A 15,825-nucleotide genomic window follows, 5' to 3' on the forward strand; every position below is an offset into this window, starting at 1 on the left:
CGACATTAGTGGATTGTTTTTCAAACAGGCACGAGAGGAAAATGAATGAACACATATCCAAAACAATGAAGGAGACCTACAGTCTGTTGTGAAATGGGAACAAAGATGGATGTTACGAGGGGCGTGCAATAAGTAATGCCCCTGACCCACTTCCCATAGCAGTAGAGCAACGAAACTTGGCACAGTTATTAGTCTTTCTCTACATAGGAACCACCCAGAGTTATGCATTTCTCCCATCGTTTGATGCAGCTCTGGAGACCGTTTTTGTAGATCACCCCAGGTTGGTCCTCCAACCACGAGTTGACTTCAGAAATCAAGGCTGCATCATCTGAGAAACGCTTTCCTTTCAAAAACAACTTCATGGTGAAAGTCAGAGGATGCAAGGTCAGGAGAGTAGGGAGGATGGGGTAGGATTTCATAACCACACACCCGTGCTTCTAATCTGCTGACATGAGAGTTGTGGACCAGAGTGTTGTCCTGCAGGAGAAGGGTACCTTTGCTGATCTTGCCCCGCATCTTGGTTTTGATAGCTTCCCTTAATTTCCTCAAAAGTGAAGCATAATAGGCTCCTGTAATTGTGGTACACTTTACCAGGAAATCTGTCATCACTACTCCGTCTTGGTCCCAGACAACTGTGAGCACGACCTTGCCAGCGGAGGGTTGCACCCTTGCCTTCTTTGGAGGTGGTGAGTCCAAGTGCTTCCACTGCATTGACTGGGCTTTTTTCTCTGGATCATAGTGATGGACCCAGGTTTCATCCTATGTAATCAGTCTTTTGAAAAACTTTGACTCATCTTTTTTGCACATCTCCAAATTCATTCTCGAGCACTCAACACATTCTTGCTTCTGGAATGGTGTGAGCAACCTGGGAATCCATCTGGCAGACACCTTATGCATATGCAAATGACCATGAATGATAGTTTCCACAGACCCTGTACCAATTTTGGCATCTTGGGCTATTTGGCGAATAGTAATGCGCCGATCTTCCAAAATAGCAGCCTTAACTTGACAGACAGATGCTTCATCAATGGCAGAAGGGGGGGGGCGACCAGGTCTGGAAGCTGTTTCCACAGACTTCGGCCATGTTTGAATTCACGATGCCAGCGTTTTACAAGGTCATATGATGGGGCATTATCACCATAAGTTTCTTTCATTTCATCAAAAGTCTCCTGTGGTGTGTGTCCTTTCAAAAACAAAAACCGGATCACTGCTCGACATTCAACAAGCTCCATTTCACACCTGACTCAGTTAAAACACCTGTAAAACAAAAAACACAATTAGTTCAGAGCTATAATTTACGACATAATCCGTAGAGATATAAATCATTGCACATGCAAAATTTCAGCTAGATCAGACAACTGAAAGTGGGTCAGGGGCATTACTTATTGCACGCCCCTCGTAACATTCAATATTAACAAGAATCAACATATTTCCTTTAATAATCAGAAGAAACCTTCTGAACTATTAATAGCCATGGCTAATGATACATTACCTGAAAGTAATTCGTTCAAATTCTCTGCTTAACGTTCACAAAGAACATCAGTTGGAAAAGGAGAGGGCTCAATAAGGAGTCACCAACCTAATAGGTCCCGCAGTCGCAGTGTCAGTTAAACTTCAACCTTTGTCTAATCCACGAAATGCTGCACCCCTCTAACTGTTTTACTAGCCATTCTACCCCCTCGACGTAAATACTCCCGACAAACCCGACAATGAGCAAAGTCCCATCTCTACTTGTTCAGATCCCTAGATGTAAGAAAGCTTTCGACTCTAATGGTTATTTCCTAGGACTTTAGTGGCACTGTGCTTTGTTTGAGATGAAAATGCAATAAAACATATTTTATTTATACATCTTGCTTAATGAAAGAACGCCACATTCCATAAACCCTTCCAATTCATAGTCGTTCAACGTTAATTTTCATGAAATATTTGATTCAAGGCTTTTCATCGTCCGTTGAAAAGAATAACTTTTCATCGTCTGTTGGAAATAAATGAAATCCAAGGGAAATAACTTGTCCTAAAAATATGAAGAGTAACTTCCCTTTAAACCATTTAAAGTCCTTAATTAGAAAAGCTTGGATGAAATATTGAAAAAATAACAATTTTCGTTGGTTATTCAGATTGAGACTTTAAACGATAAACAAAAGTGAAGAACTTTTATATTTTACCTGCTTGTCACTGAATGAAGATTGCATATTCCAAAAATCACAAAAATTGATCAAGTAGAGCTTTTGCCGTTTTTTTTTTTTTTTTTTTTTTTACCGATAAATACAGACGAGGACATATATGTCAACGGATCATTAAATCTAAGGGAGATAACCAGCGTAGACGTAACAAAAATAAGCATATTTTGTAAGACTAGCTGAAAACATTATCAATAATTTTCTCCACTCTTTATCTGTGCCTAACCCTAAACATAGATTCCATGATCAAAGCTTCTTTCTTAGAACTGCACGCCTGTGGAATTGTCTTCCATTTTCCTGCTTTCCAGCTGTCTATAATATGGTTGTCTTCAAGTCCAACGTGAACAAGTTTCTGATGAGCCGTTCGCGTTCCACTTAAGTTAACAAATTTACCGAACTTCCATTACTATCGATTACTATATTGTCCTTTTGACTACTCTACACTCTTTAACCCTTATCCTTGAGTGGCCTATCGGCCTTGATAAGTGGTGACGCCTTTGTAAAAAAAAAAGATATCATTTGGAACGCCGAAATAATCAGAACAATGAAAGACTTAAAAAAAAAAAAAAAAAAAAAATGAATACACAATTACTGTAGTGGAAATTGCTGAAACAGTTTACGAAAAAGAAACAAGTTATCGAAGTTAATCAACGAATTAAAATATAAAAAGGTTAATTAACTAAATGAAATTATTAATTAACGTACACAAAACAAAAGTAAACTTTTTTTTTACACAGTGATCACCACTTATCAAGGCCAGGAAGCCACTCAGGGATAAGGGTTATTGCAAGTACATTACGTTAGTGTGGAGATTTGATGAAGTGTTTACTTAAGGGAGCGGTTCATTAGGAATTTGTTAACGTTGGACTTGAACACATCCAAACTGTTACAAACGATGTTAATTAATCCACAACAAAAATTCAATAAACTTGTTAATTAACGAAAATATCGAAACTTTTTTAAAGGAGATTTTGAAGTATTTAAACTGTCATTTTCATTTTTTTTAAACGAAAATAAAAAATTAAAAAATTAATTTGTTTTTCTTTATTTTAGGTAATCAGTCAGCGTCAGGATGATCAAAACATTTTTGAAGGAGATTTTGAAGTTTTTAAACCGCCAATTTCTGGCTATGATTAAAGTTTAATTTATTATTATTTTATTTATTTATTTTTTTTTTTACTATTCTGTAGTTTTATTTTGCAAGGTATTATTTGGGGCGTGTAATAATTACCGTACACCAAACAACGAAAATAGAAAACGTTTTGGAAGGATATTTTGAAGTATTTAAACCGTCAATGTAATTTTTTTTTAAATGAAAATAAAAATTAAAAAAATGACGGTTTAAATACTTCAAAATCTCCTTCCAAAAAGGTTCGTTATTTTCGTTTATTTTAACAAGTTTATTTAATTCTTGTTTTTGATTAATTATCATCGTTTCAAACAAGTTTATTTACTTTTTTGCTGTGGGTTAATTAACATCGTTACATTGTAACAGTTTATCTTTGTTTTGTGTAATACGCTAATTGTTAGTTTATTTTGTTACTTAATATTGTTATATTTTAAGTTAGTTGATTAACTTGTTTTCTTTTTGTTGAAATTTCCGGGACTAACTTCACCCGGGACGCGCAGGTATAGTATTCGTGTAATCATATGTTTTTCTCTCTCTTAAAAAAATTTAAAAAAATTTTTTTTTTCTTTTTATTATTTCATTGTTCTACTGATATTCAACGTCCCAAATTACATCTTGTAAAATATGCTTATGTTTGCTATGTATTTGCTGGTTATCTCCCTTAGATTAATGATCCGTTGATATAAGCGCCCAGGCGAGACCATGTTCTAGAGACAACACCATAAGGGGAGGTAATTAGTAATTATTTGAACAGTTGTCACGAGCATTAGGGTTGTTTGCCCTTGTTCACCGATTCGTTGAACGGTTTTTTCCCCTCTCATCGAAAGAAAGTAAATTTTTTTTTTTTTTTTTGTATAAAAGAAAAACAACTTGTTTGAATTAAGTGATTTTTAGATTTTTAATCTGTGTCCTGAGACTGGTACGTACATTATACGAACATATTTTATCGATTTTGATTTATCATAAAAAAAACACTAACTAATGCTGAATTCATAAGGGATGTAATTCCATCAAAAAATAATTACGAGTTATGTCCCCTAAAGTTTATATTAAACATTTAAAACATACATTTTATATCACAATTGATTTTTATTATTATTTCAAACAAAACTACCTTTGCAAGTTTGAATTTTTTGCATGAGGTATGAATGTTTGTATTGTTTTTCTTATTCAGACAATTATTCTCATCGTGAGTGTTATTGGCACAGCATTTCGGTTGTTGAAACTTACGACCTTCATCGAGTGTAAAATCCATGTTTTATTTATTAATTATTATTTTTTTAACTAAAGAAAAGAAGTTAGCTCTGAATTGCAAGACTTCGGACCGTGGGTATGTGGATGTGTCCGTAAATTATAAAAAAGGGTCAATCTTTAGGCTTCATTAGAATATTTTTAAGATTTTCCTATGATTAAATTTTATGCTAATTGTCAATATTATTGAAAAAGTGTCTTTTTTTTTTACAAGAAACAAATTAAAAAATTGAGGACGCTGTTTATAATATTTAACTTGGTATTTCTAGCCATATTTGAATTTGAGTTCCTTTGTGATATTTACTGAATTGGACACTACTGCACTCAGTACTGCACTTCCTATTTTGTAACAAAAGGTAATCATTAACAATCCCATGGATTGAAGGTTTCTATCGAATCTGTTCCGAACAGATTCTGTGAAGTTTTAAGTATGAAGACTTTCAGCGTTTTGGTAACTCCATTTTTCTAGCCATAAACAAAATCAAGGTTGTATGCAACGCAACACCGGAGAAGAACATAAAATTAAATATATTGATGCTGAATTTATAAGGGAGATAACTAAACGTACAATAATGAGGAATTATCTCCCTTAAAATAGGAAAAGTTAAAACCAAACATGAAAAAGTAAAAAACATTTTTTTTTATTTTTTTTTAATTACATTTTCACCCCAAACAAGGTACATTGCTACTTTGGTGTAGGGGGCTACTATCAGGGGAAACAACTACTGGGGTACTATGTAGGGATTTGGGCAGCAAGATGTTGGTTCACGTTGCACTTAAACTTCCGCATGTCAGTACAGTTGGGGAAGCAGTGACATGGAATGGAATTCCAAAGTCTAGCGGTTCTGGAGAAGAAACTACTGGAGTAGAAAGATCTTTTACATCTAGGGATCTCTACAGTGTGGGGGTGGGATTTTGCAGCTTGTCGGGTCTGTCGAGGGTATTCACATCGTGGGGGCACAAGTGCTTGCAGTTCATCAGAGCATTCACCATTAAAATACTTGTAGAACAGGCAGAGGGATGCAACGTTTCGTCGATGGGACAGAGGCTAAAGCTTAGATGCCAGTTTAGGGTCTATACTATTTGCGACTCTCTTTTGAACCCTGCCAAGGAGCGAGAGACTAGTAGCCGATGCACCAGCTCAAATATGACAGCAATACTCCATACATGGGCGAATGGTTGCCTTATAGAGGTACAGGATACTTTCGGGTGTTAGTAGTTTTCTAGCACGGTAGAGAGAGCCCACCTTCCTCGCAGCGGCCCTAGCAATGCCTTCGATGTAATTGTTCCAACTCATGTTTCCTGTGAACGTTAGGCCAAGGAGCTTGAAAGGCGTACTCTCAGATAGATAGCCATTGCTATAGGTGGTAGAGAAGGTTTCTTGTAATTATTGAATGAAACCAGTTTAGTCTTGGCGGCATTGAATGTGACCATCCATTTTTGTCCCCATTCCACTACTGATTGGAGGTCATCCTCTAGTGTTTCTGCCATTACTTTAGATATATGTTCATTTGTTTTCCTGTCATGCCTGCTATAGAGTGTGGTGTCATCAGCATATATACCCATCTCAGAGGCAGTTTTGTCGGGGAGGTCACTAATAAATATTAGGAACAATAGAGGTCCAAGAATAGACCCCTGAAGCACTCCCACATTTATATCACACTGTTTAGATGTTCGATCGTCGAGGACAACCTGGATTTTTCTCTTATCTAAGAAGGATTTAATTATGCTAAGTATTCTACTAGTGATACCGTATGATTTAATTTTCCTGAGGAGACCCCTGTGCCATACCCTGTCAAAAGCCTTAGATATATCTAGAGCTACCACTCTGCCCTCCCCTGCTTTGTCCAGTGAATGGTATATACGTTCAGAGATTACAGTGAGGATGTCAGCTGTGGAACGGGCTTGTCTAAATCCATATTGTTTGTCAGTCAGAAGTTTAGCATCTGTAAGGTGCTGGACTAGAGCATGGTTAATTATGGTCTCAAATATTTTGTCGAAAAGTGGGAGGAGGCTAATGGGGCGATAATTTAATGGGTCAGTTCTTTCGCCAGAATTCTTGAATATTGGTACCACAGAAGCAGTTTTCCAACAGCCCGGAAAGCATGATTGATTAAGGCATTTGTTGTAGAGTTTGGAGAGAACTGGAGCTACTTCGGCTGAGCACTTTTTTAATAGCACAGCTGGGATGAGATCGGGTCCACATGCTGTTGAAGTGTCAAGGTTTTTTATGATAGCATGCACCTGAGAAGGGGTGATTTTCAGATCATCTAGCGTGGCGTCTGTCCGCATAGGAAATTGAGGTAGGGGGTGGTTGGAAGGGTCCAGTATGGAGTTTGAGGCAAACCGACTGGCAAGCATGTTAGCCTTTTCGGTTGCTGAGCAAACAACCTCGTGATTATTGGTTAGTGGGGGAATTGTTGATTGCCCATTGTTTACTACACTGTTGTAGATTTTCCAGAGGTCATGAGTTCCTAGTTTTTGTGCTTCGATGCGTTTTTTAGTGGTTTCCGTAAATTCCCTCTTAACTGTCGCTATTTCTTTCTTCTATGTACTTCTGTCTGTTTGAACTGGAGTTATGTTGGTTAAACCTGCGGAATGCATGCTGCTTTTGAGCAATGGCAGTTGCGCAAGTCGAAGTAAACCATTGGGGAGAGTGGGGCTTGCTATAGAATCTCCGCATGGGAACATGCGCTTCGATTGCAGTTTTGAACCATTCAGTGGTCTCGTTTGCACACTGTTCAGCAGGAAGAGAAAAAAAATTTCCCCATGGGGTGTCTCTGATGACTTCCCAGTCAGCCTTTTTATAATATCTCGTTGTTTTGAGCACTGGCTCTTCAGTTTGGGGTCTAGAGTTTAGGGCGATTTCAACCATTATCATTGCATGATCAGCGTTCCCAAGTGGACTGTCGGCTTTCGTTATACAATCATCAGGAACTGTGGTCAAAAACAGATCTAATAGTGATGCGTGTTGTTCTTCCTGATCAGGGAAGCGGGTGGGAAAAGTAACAATTTGCGATAGGGAATGAGATATAGAGAAGCTATGCTGCCCGCTGCATCTGTGTAAGTAGAGAATCCAAGCCAGTTTTTGTGATGGACATTAAAGTCACCAAATACATGGACTTGTGCGCTAGTGTCGAGGGAGAGTGCTGTGTCTATGCTGTCAGATACTTTGTTTATTATGGTGCAGTCTTGGGTCGAGAGAGAGCGGTAGAGAAAGTAAAAGTAGCTAATGTTGTGTTGCATGATTAGTCTAAAGCACATAAAGGCTTGATCATCCGTTTCTAGGTTTGTTTCTCTAGTCAAGGGAAGGGTAATACGAATGTAAACTCCAAGTCCGTGCATATGTCTGTCAGAGTCCTTACGTCAGAGTGGGAGATATCCAGGCATGTTAAAGTAGTTAGAGGGGATTGAGGAGTGTAGGTTAGTCTCACTTAGTGCTAAGATATCCGGGGTATTTGTTAGGAGAAATGCTTCAACATCAAGCTAAATTAGTTCTAAGCCCACGGATATTTGTGAATGCAAGCCTCAAGGGAGGGGGCAACTTGGATTTGTTTGACCCTAAGCCTGGTTTAAGCTTATTTTTAGATTGTACTATTATCATATTTTTAACGAGTTTCAGTTAGGTTAGGGGGAGCCGAACAGGAGGTTATGCAGAGTATCACACATGCATCACAAGTAGACTATCAGCTTACCCTCCATCAACTAGGACTGTGGCCTCAGGAAAGCCCACCGGGAATGAGTGCAGGTCCCTTTCCATGCGCGACATGGCACTGCAAACATCCCGATATTATACAACTGTTGATGGAGCAGCCGCTCCAAGCGCTACCAAAGAGTTAGGGCACCTGTACTACCAGTCGGAAACAGCAGCCAGTAACTGTCAATCCGGTACCCTCAACCCATCAGAGAAAGGTCAACCCAATCTAATTGCTCAGGCATTTATGGTACTCAAGCACTCTCAAGTGCCCAGCTTTAGGGGTGGGATGTGTGTCGGGAGTGGGGAGACAGCGTTCATTGCCCTAGACAAGAAACAAGATCTACCACTAGGTGTTTCTGTCGAATCACTGTAATAGTATCTCTGCGCCTGACTAATAGGCAAAGAAAGAGTATGGAAGCCGGGCGATAGACAGAACCTATCTACTCCTTAAGTAATTTAGGTTTGCAAACCGGTAATTTGTTTGAGTCACCAGCTCTAGGAAGGTTGTCATCCAAGACTGAAGAGGCCTCCCTCCCCTTTGGTTTAGTTTCAGAGTTTTCCTTCTCCTAGACGGATGATCTGGAAAGATCTACTAGGTCCGTCACCACTGAGAGGGTTTGCTCCGCGCCTGGGTTCTATTCTAGATATTTCTGCGACCCCGCGTGGTTAGTTAATGTTACTGGGTTAGTTTGTGGAGGTTATATATCTGCTGAATAGTTAGTTTGTAGAGGTTATATATCTGCTAAATAGTTACACTCCTCAAAGTGAATTAGGGACATTGTTATTTCATTGTTACTGGATAAAGGGGTTGAGTAGAGCTCATGCTGTGTAAGAAACTATGATTGTAAGATTTTATGATTTTACATTACAATTAATTTTATTACATACATTCAAACAAAACCATTCCCACGAAAACTCTTTATATCACACACACACACACACACACACACACACACACACACACACACACACTAATTTTTTTTGTTTGACACGAAACAAACAAACAATTTTGAGAGATACATAAGGCTGTTTATTTTACAAATCATTTTTATAGAACAAAATACAGCCTAAAGGGAAATAAATTACACATTAAATAGTAACGAGGAATTATCTGTCATATTTTTCCTCATCTAAATATGGAAGATTTTCGAATGGTAAAGGTCCACATGGATCAGCAACAAAAATTGGAAGAAAGGCAACAACAAATGCTAATGAAGTGCATGAACAGCATCTAGTATTCAAACAACTCACACTTCAGAAAACGAACGAAAACAACAACTTGAAGAATTACTTGTAAATTTATTAAATGGCTATAAAAATTCTGAAAAAAGAAAACACGCATTTTTACCAGAGTACAATTATGACATTCAATCTTTTGCCGGGGAGAGTTACTTGGCTGCGAAACATCCTGAGGAATAGCAACCAGCTCCCCGGGTGTTAAACTTGATATCAAACGATAGATACATAGACGATAGAAACATCAACGTGTCGATATGGCGTCGGCTATAACCGGCTTGCATGAATCTCTTCTTGAATCTTCTTTGTGTCGTTACGGGTACCGTTTCCATCGCCGCAATTGTTAAAACAGTTGAAGCTTGCATTCTGGCGTCGGCGGACGCAACATAAGATGTGTTTGGTTTCAACTTATAAAAAATATGCTCCTCACTGTTAAATCTTAAATAAATTATATTTTTATAAAAATGCATGTGTTCGCTATTTTTGTATAAGCGTTAAATTCTAGCATACCATTAATGCCGACGATGGAAAAATGTCTGTAACGATGCAATGAAGACAAGAAGCGACCCATGCCAGCCGGTTATAGCCGACGACATCTGGACTCGTTGCGTTGATGTTTCCATGTACCTATCGTTGGATATAACGTTTAATCACTCAGGGAACTGGTTGTGTTCCCAGGGAACTCTCCTCGAGAAAGCGATAGTGCCATACCTTTTTTCATTGAAAGAGAAAGAAAGAGAGCAAAGAAAATGAGAAAGAGAGACATTCGTACATTACATTTGAATATTTAGTTTTTGTAGGCCTTGATGATAAGCACTTTTGGGTTTAACCTTTTTGATCTGGGGTTTCACATCGTTTTGATATGGTTGAATATTATAAACAACTGTCACTCTTGGCACGAATCATACCTGATTACCAACAGTTACTAAACTGTTATTTTTTGTTTATAATAACGCATTTCTTTCATGAATTCACACTGTACCAACAAAAATCAGATGAAAGACAATAATAGATGTATTGTAAATTCATTAAACGGATCTTAAACCTCTGAAAAGATACGATTTTTTCCCAGATTACAATCTAAATCTAGCCATTTGAATATGTACTAGAGAACGACAAAACATTTGAGACCTTTTACAGGCGCTATGAAGATATTTTTAACATAGACTGTGATAGATAGTCCAGTGAAAAAAAGGTAGGGCTACTATTAAGAAAACTGGGAACTACCGAACATAGTAAGTTCGTGGATTTCATATTACCCAAGAAAACCGCAGACTTGGATGTTCCAGAGACTATTAAGCTCATATCTAAACTACTCTGGCCAAACACAACCTTGTCCCATAAACGTTGGAAATGTCTGAACATTGTCAAAGACAAGCAGCAAGATTTTCTAACATTTGCAGCATCAGCGAACAAATTCTGCAATGCTTTCAAACTAGGCGAGCTGACTTGATAATTTTAAGTGTTTAATATTTACACAAGGTCTAGTATCAACAGGAGACAACGGATACAGACAAGTTTGAAAAAAAAAACAGAATTACCTCCCCTTAACAATTAACGTACTTTTTTAAGCTTAAGAACATCGTTTAGAACACACAACAACCGCTTGAGTTGAATCAAGTTGACAGCATAAAAAATGGATTACATTTTTACCTACTGATGAGGAGAGATGCTCCCAAATAATTGTTGGGGATAAATATCATCTACAGTTTAAAAAGAACGTATGAAAAAATATTATTTATTATTTATTTAACTGTTTACAACGAGTATGCAATTGCTGCATTGTCAACCCTTCAAAAACACCTTTTTAAAATGGTCATAATTTAGCTGAATGCTGGTATTCCAACAAAACAGGGAAAGCCAAAAGTAAAATCAGGCAATCTCAATCAGACAAGATAGTCGATAGGAATTTAGGAATATACGTGACTATTAATATTTTCGATAATTTTATAAAATCCCGATTTGACTTAGATTCTGATCTTTCAATCATCAACTGGCGTACATGGCGACAATTAAAACAGTCAAATCCGTAAACGGCAACAATATTAACATCTTAGACCAGTTAACCTTTACAGTAATACTAAATGGAGTTACCAAAACGCTGAAAGTCTTCATATTAAAAACGTATATGTTCAGAACGGATTGGATAGAAAACTTCAATCCATGGGATTGTCAATGATTACCTTTTGTCACAAAATAGGAAGTGCAGTGTCCAATTCGGTAAATCTCAAAAAGGAATTCAAACAACGATTTCCCTCAGTTTTTTCTAGCAACCTTTGGAAATGTACGAAATTAAAAGCTACGTCTGAGGTGAGAAACGGGGCACAACCTGTAATCAAGATTAAACAAGCAGGTATTCTGTCAAAAACATATTTTAGCGAATGGGTAGCACTTACGGTCCAGGTAAAAAAGAAGTCCAACCAAATACGAATATGTGCAGATTTTTCGACAGGGTTAAATGATGCTTTGCAGGATCACCATTATCCTTTCCAAGCCCTGGAAAATTTTTCAACAAATTAAATGGTGGAAAAATATTCTCCGGAATTGACCTCTCAGACGCATATTTTCAAATAAAGGTGGATGAAGAAAATTCCAAAATTGCGTTGCATAAACACCCATAGAGAGTTGTACAAATACAACTGACTGGCTTTTGGGGTCAGGGTTGCTTTTTCAATTTTCCAGCAGGTCATCGATTACCATGCTGGGTGACCTTGAATACGCAAAACATATTTGAATGACATACTAGTGACCAGTAAAACTATGGCAGAGCATCGGAACCATATAATAAACGTATTCAAGAAGTTACAAGAATACAGCTTTTAGGTGAATATTTACAAAGCTTCCACAGCCTATTTAACTTTTACCAAGAGTTCATTAAGAACATGCAAAATTTGAGCGGGCCTCTCAATGAACTTTTAATAAAGGACAAAACATGGTTAAGTACCCATGAATGCCAAGACGCATTCGAAAATATCAAGAAAATTATTACTCAGATCTTTCCTTCACCTACTACGACCTTAGTCTCAACATCATAGTCAAAAATACTAATATGGCATCGGTGCTTACAGTCTCCATAAACTTTCAGATTATTCGATAAAAGCTGTAGCACACGATTCTTAATCCCTACCACCAACGGAGAAGCAATATTTTCAAATCGATAAAGACTCTCTAAGAATAATATTTGTTATCACAAAGTTCCAAAGATACCTACATGGAAGGCGGTTCATACTACAAACAGATCATAAATCCCTGATAACAATGAAAAAGGTCTGCCAGTTTATACTGTAAATAGATTGCTTCGTTTGGGAAGGATTTATTAAACTACAACTTCAATTTAAAGCGTTGAGAAAGAGAAGACTTAATTGAGTTGTGGCCAGAGTTAAAAAAAACTTACAATGTGATTTGGTCAACTTTTATGTAAAAAGTCGTTTTTAAATGAGAAATTTGAAATGAAATTGGGCTGCATTTGCTGCAAAAAAAAATTGTCGCTTTTAAAAGAAGTTAAAAGAAGATTCGACTGGAAAAAAGTCTTCGCTTTTAAATGAAGAATTTTTAAAATGCGATTAGGTTGTTTTTTAAGTTCTTACGGTTGTGTTGTATAAAAGAGTCGTCACTTTTAAGTGAGGGCTAGTTGTGTGCTTAGCTGAGTATCATGGGCTAGCTGTGTCTAGCCCAGTATCGTGAGTTAGCTGTGTGCTTAGCTGAGCAGAGTGGGTTAGTAGAGAGACAAGGATCTAAATGGGGTAGTAGAGAGACTAGCAAGGATCTGAATGGGCTGGTAGAGAGACTAGCAGGGTTTTAAGTTTATGAGGTGATCTTTAAAGATCAGAGCGGAATGTAGTTTGATGTAATTTTCATATCAATGGAAGAATGGAATATAAGGCTGGCAGTTGAGATAGTAAGAATTGAGTTCAGGAGAAGTGGACTGAACAGGTCGGAACTGAGAATGTTCGAATGCTGACAGGAATCCATATATTTTTTTTTAAATTAGATTACTATATATGACCACCCAGTGCTTAGTGATGCTGAAATCTTTTGATTCCGTCAAAACTCTCTTTTCATCATCAACATTCTGATCCACATCTGGCATCAATTGAAATGAATGGCTCTCGTCTTTAGGAGGCATCAAGTTTTGACAAGCTTCTTGGCTTGACCATTACTCCTGATCTTAAATGGAACACGTACATCAAATCTGTTGCCAAGGCTGCTGGAAAAATGGTGGGATCTTTCTATCGATCCTGTAGATATCTCACTGCTGATGCTATTCTCTATCTATATAAGAGCCAGGTACGTCCAAGGATGGAATACTGTTGCCACATCTGGGCAGGAGCTGCTAGAAAGGACTTGGCCTGCCTTGATAGAGTTCAAAATAGACTTCGTAGCCTCGTAGGAGATGTCCTTTTCTCTTCCTTGCAACCTCTATCTCACAGAAGAGATGTTGCGAGTTTGTCTCTGATGTATCGTTATTTCCATGGAAAGTGTTCGACTGAGCTCCAATCTATGCCCCCCTCGCCAAACTTTCACAAGAAACACTCGTCTAGCTGTAAACACTATCAATAATTCCACTCACTCTTTATCTGTGCCTAAACCTAAACGTAGATTCCATGAACAAAGTTTCTTTCTTAGAACTGCACGCCTGTGGAATTGTCTTCCGTTTTCCTGCTTTCCGGCTGACTACAATATGGTTGTCTTCAAGTCTAACGTAAATAAGTTCTTGATGAGCCGTTCCATATAAGTTATCAAATTTACCAAATTTTCATTACTAATGATTACTATATTGTCCAATTTCTAATGTACACTCTTTAACCCTTATCCTTGAGTGGCCTCTTGGCCTTGATAATGTGGTGATGATTATGTAAAAAAAAACTCTGGCAGTTTGTAGATTCTCGATTTCTTTATTTTCCTGGGCAATTGAATATTTTGCATCTGAGCTGGCATAAAGCTTGAGGTAATCATTTCAAGCTGGTGACTGCTTTCATCAGGTTTTGTTAGCGGCGGGCTTGGCTCAGATGGTAAAGACTGGCATATTTATTCAGTAGAAGGTTTATCGCCAAACAAATGAGTTAGGAAATAAGTTGTCTACTTGAAAAATACGTTTTAGAATGTTGAAATTAGGGACATGGTTGTTTGCAACATCTTTATATTGAGAGGCATGTTTTGATTGATTATCGCATTGATCTAATAAAATAAAACCATCATAGTAGGTGAGACTATCACATGTGTTTTGATAATCAATACAAGCAAGTCTTAAATTTACATGCTTATTCAATGATGGTCAAGCAACCAATATTGTTGCTATTAAATGATGCTAGCTTCTTCAGTCAGAAATTTGGTAGGTATTCTATGCAGGAATGTGATGATACTAGAATCGATCTAATTGTATCTTTAACATTTTCTGGCTGTCATTTCATCATCGTTTTCGTTCCATTTAGCTATATCTAATATCTATTGGGTCTTTTTTATTTGCTTTTTTTAATCTGCTTATCATTTTGTTTAAGCTGTGCATGAGCATACTATCAGATTCCAGACATTCACCCGCAACCTCATACATATGTCCAGGACATCTTTTAAAGATTCTGACCATCCTTTTCTTCTTTGAATAAGTTTTGCACTTTGTCTACCTGGTATATTTGCCAGGTAGCTTTTTAAATTGTTCTCAGTGTGAATTCTCATATGTATGCATAGTGTGCAAGAATGTTTTATGAATTGTTTATTATTTTCACAACATTTGATTTTTAGAAAAGAAATATTGACATAGTGTAGAATTTTGTCATTTTTTTTGTTATTTTCACAACACGTTTTAACAGTTTCATTATGATTTAAATATATTGTAACACCTCGCTATATGCTAGGAGCGACAGGAGACTAATGAACGTAACAACGTAAAAAATTTAAATAAAAAATGAATGGGAAAGAATGGGATATCTCTTTTCAGGACACATGTGGAGTACACGTGGCAGCAGAACACATGGAAATCACAAGACAATGTCGCAATTATATTTCAGTACCTTTTATTAAAGATAAAACTAATACGAGGTGAAAGAAAGCGAAAGTCAAGATATAAAAAATGGAACATGTAAAGCAAAACAACAAAACGAAGAAATCGATTGAATTGGAACTTTTTTCTGAGTCGAGCATGGAACTGTCTGTATTAAACACAAAATAAAATGTTTGTTATATCAGAGAGTCACTGGTCAGCATAGGAGGAGTAGAGAGAGAGAGAAAGAAATATCGCAAAAGGAGTAGCTTACAATCTGCTGATATCTGTTATTTTATCCTGTATATGTTTCATTCTGGTTCTCGTGTAGTTATTCTGTCGCTAGTGGGAGCAA

Source organism: Euprymna scolopes, chromosome 45 (assembly GCF_053919585.1).
Source record: "Euprymna scolopes isolate OS-2025 chromosome 45, ASM5391958v1, whole genome shotgun sequence".
Classification (NCBI taxonomy): Eukaryota; Metazoa; Mollusca; class Cephalopoda; order Sepiida; family Sepiolidae; genus Euprymna; species Euprymna scolopes.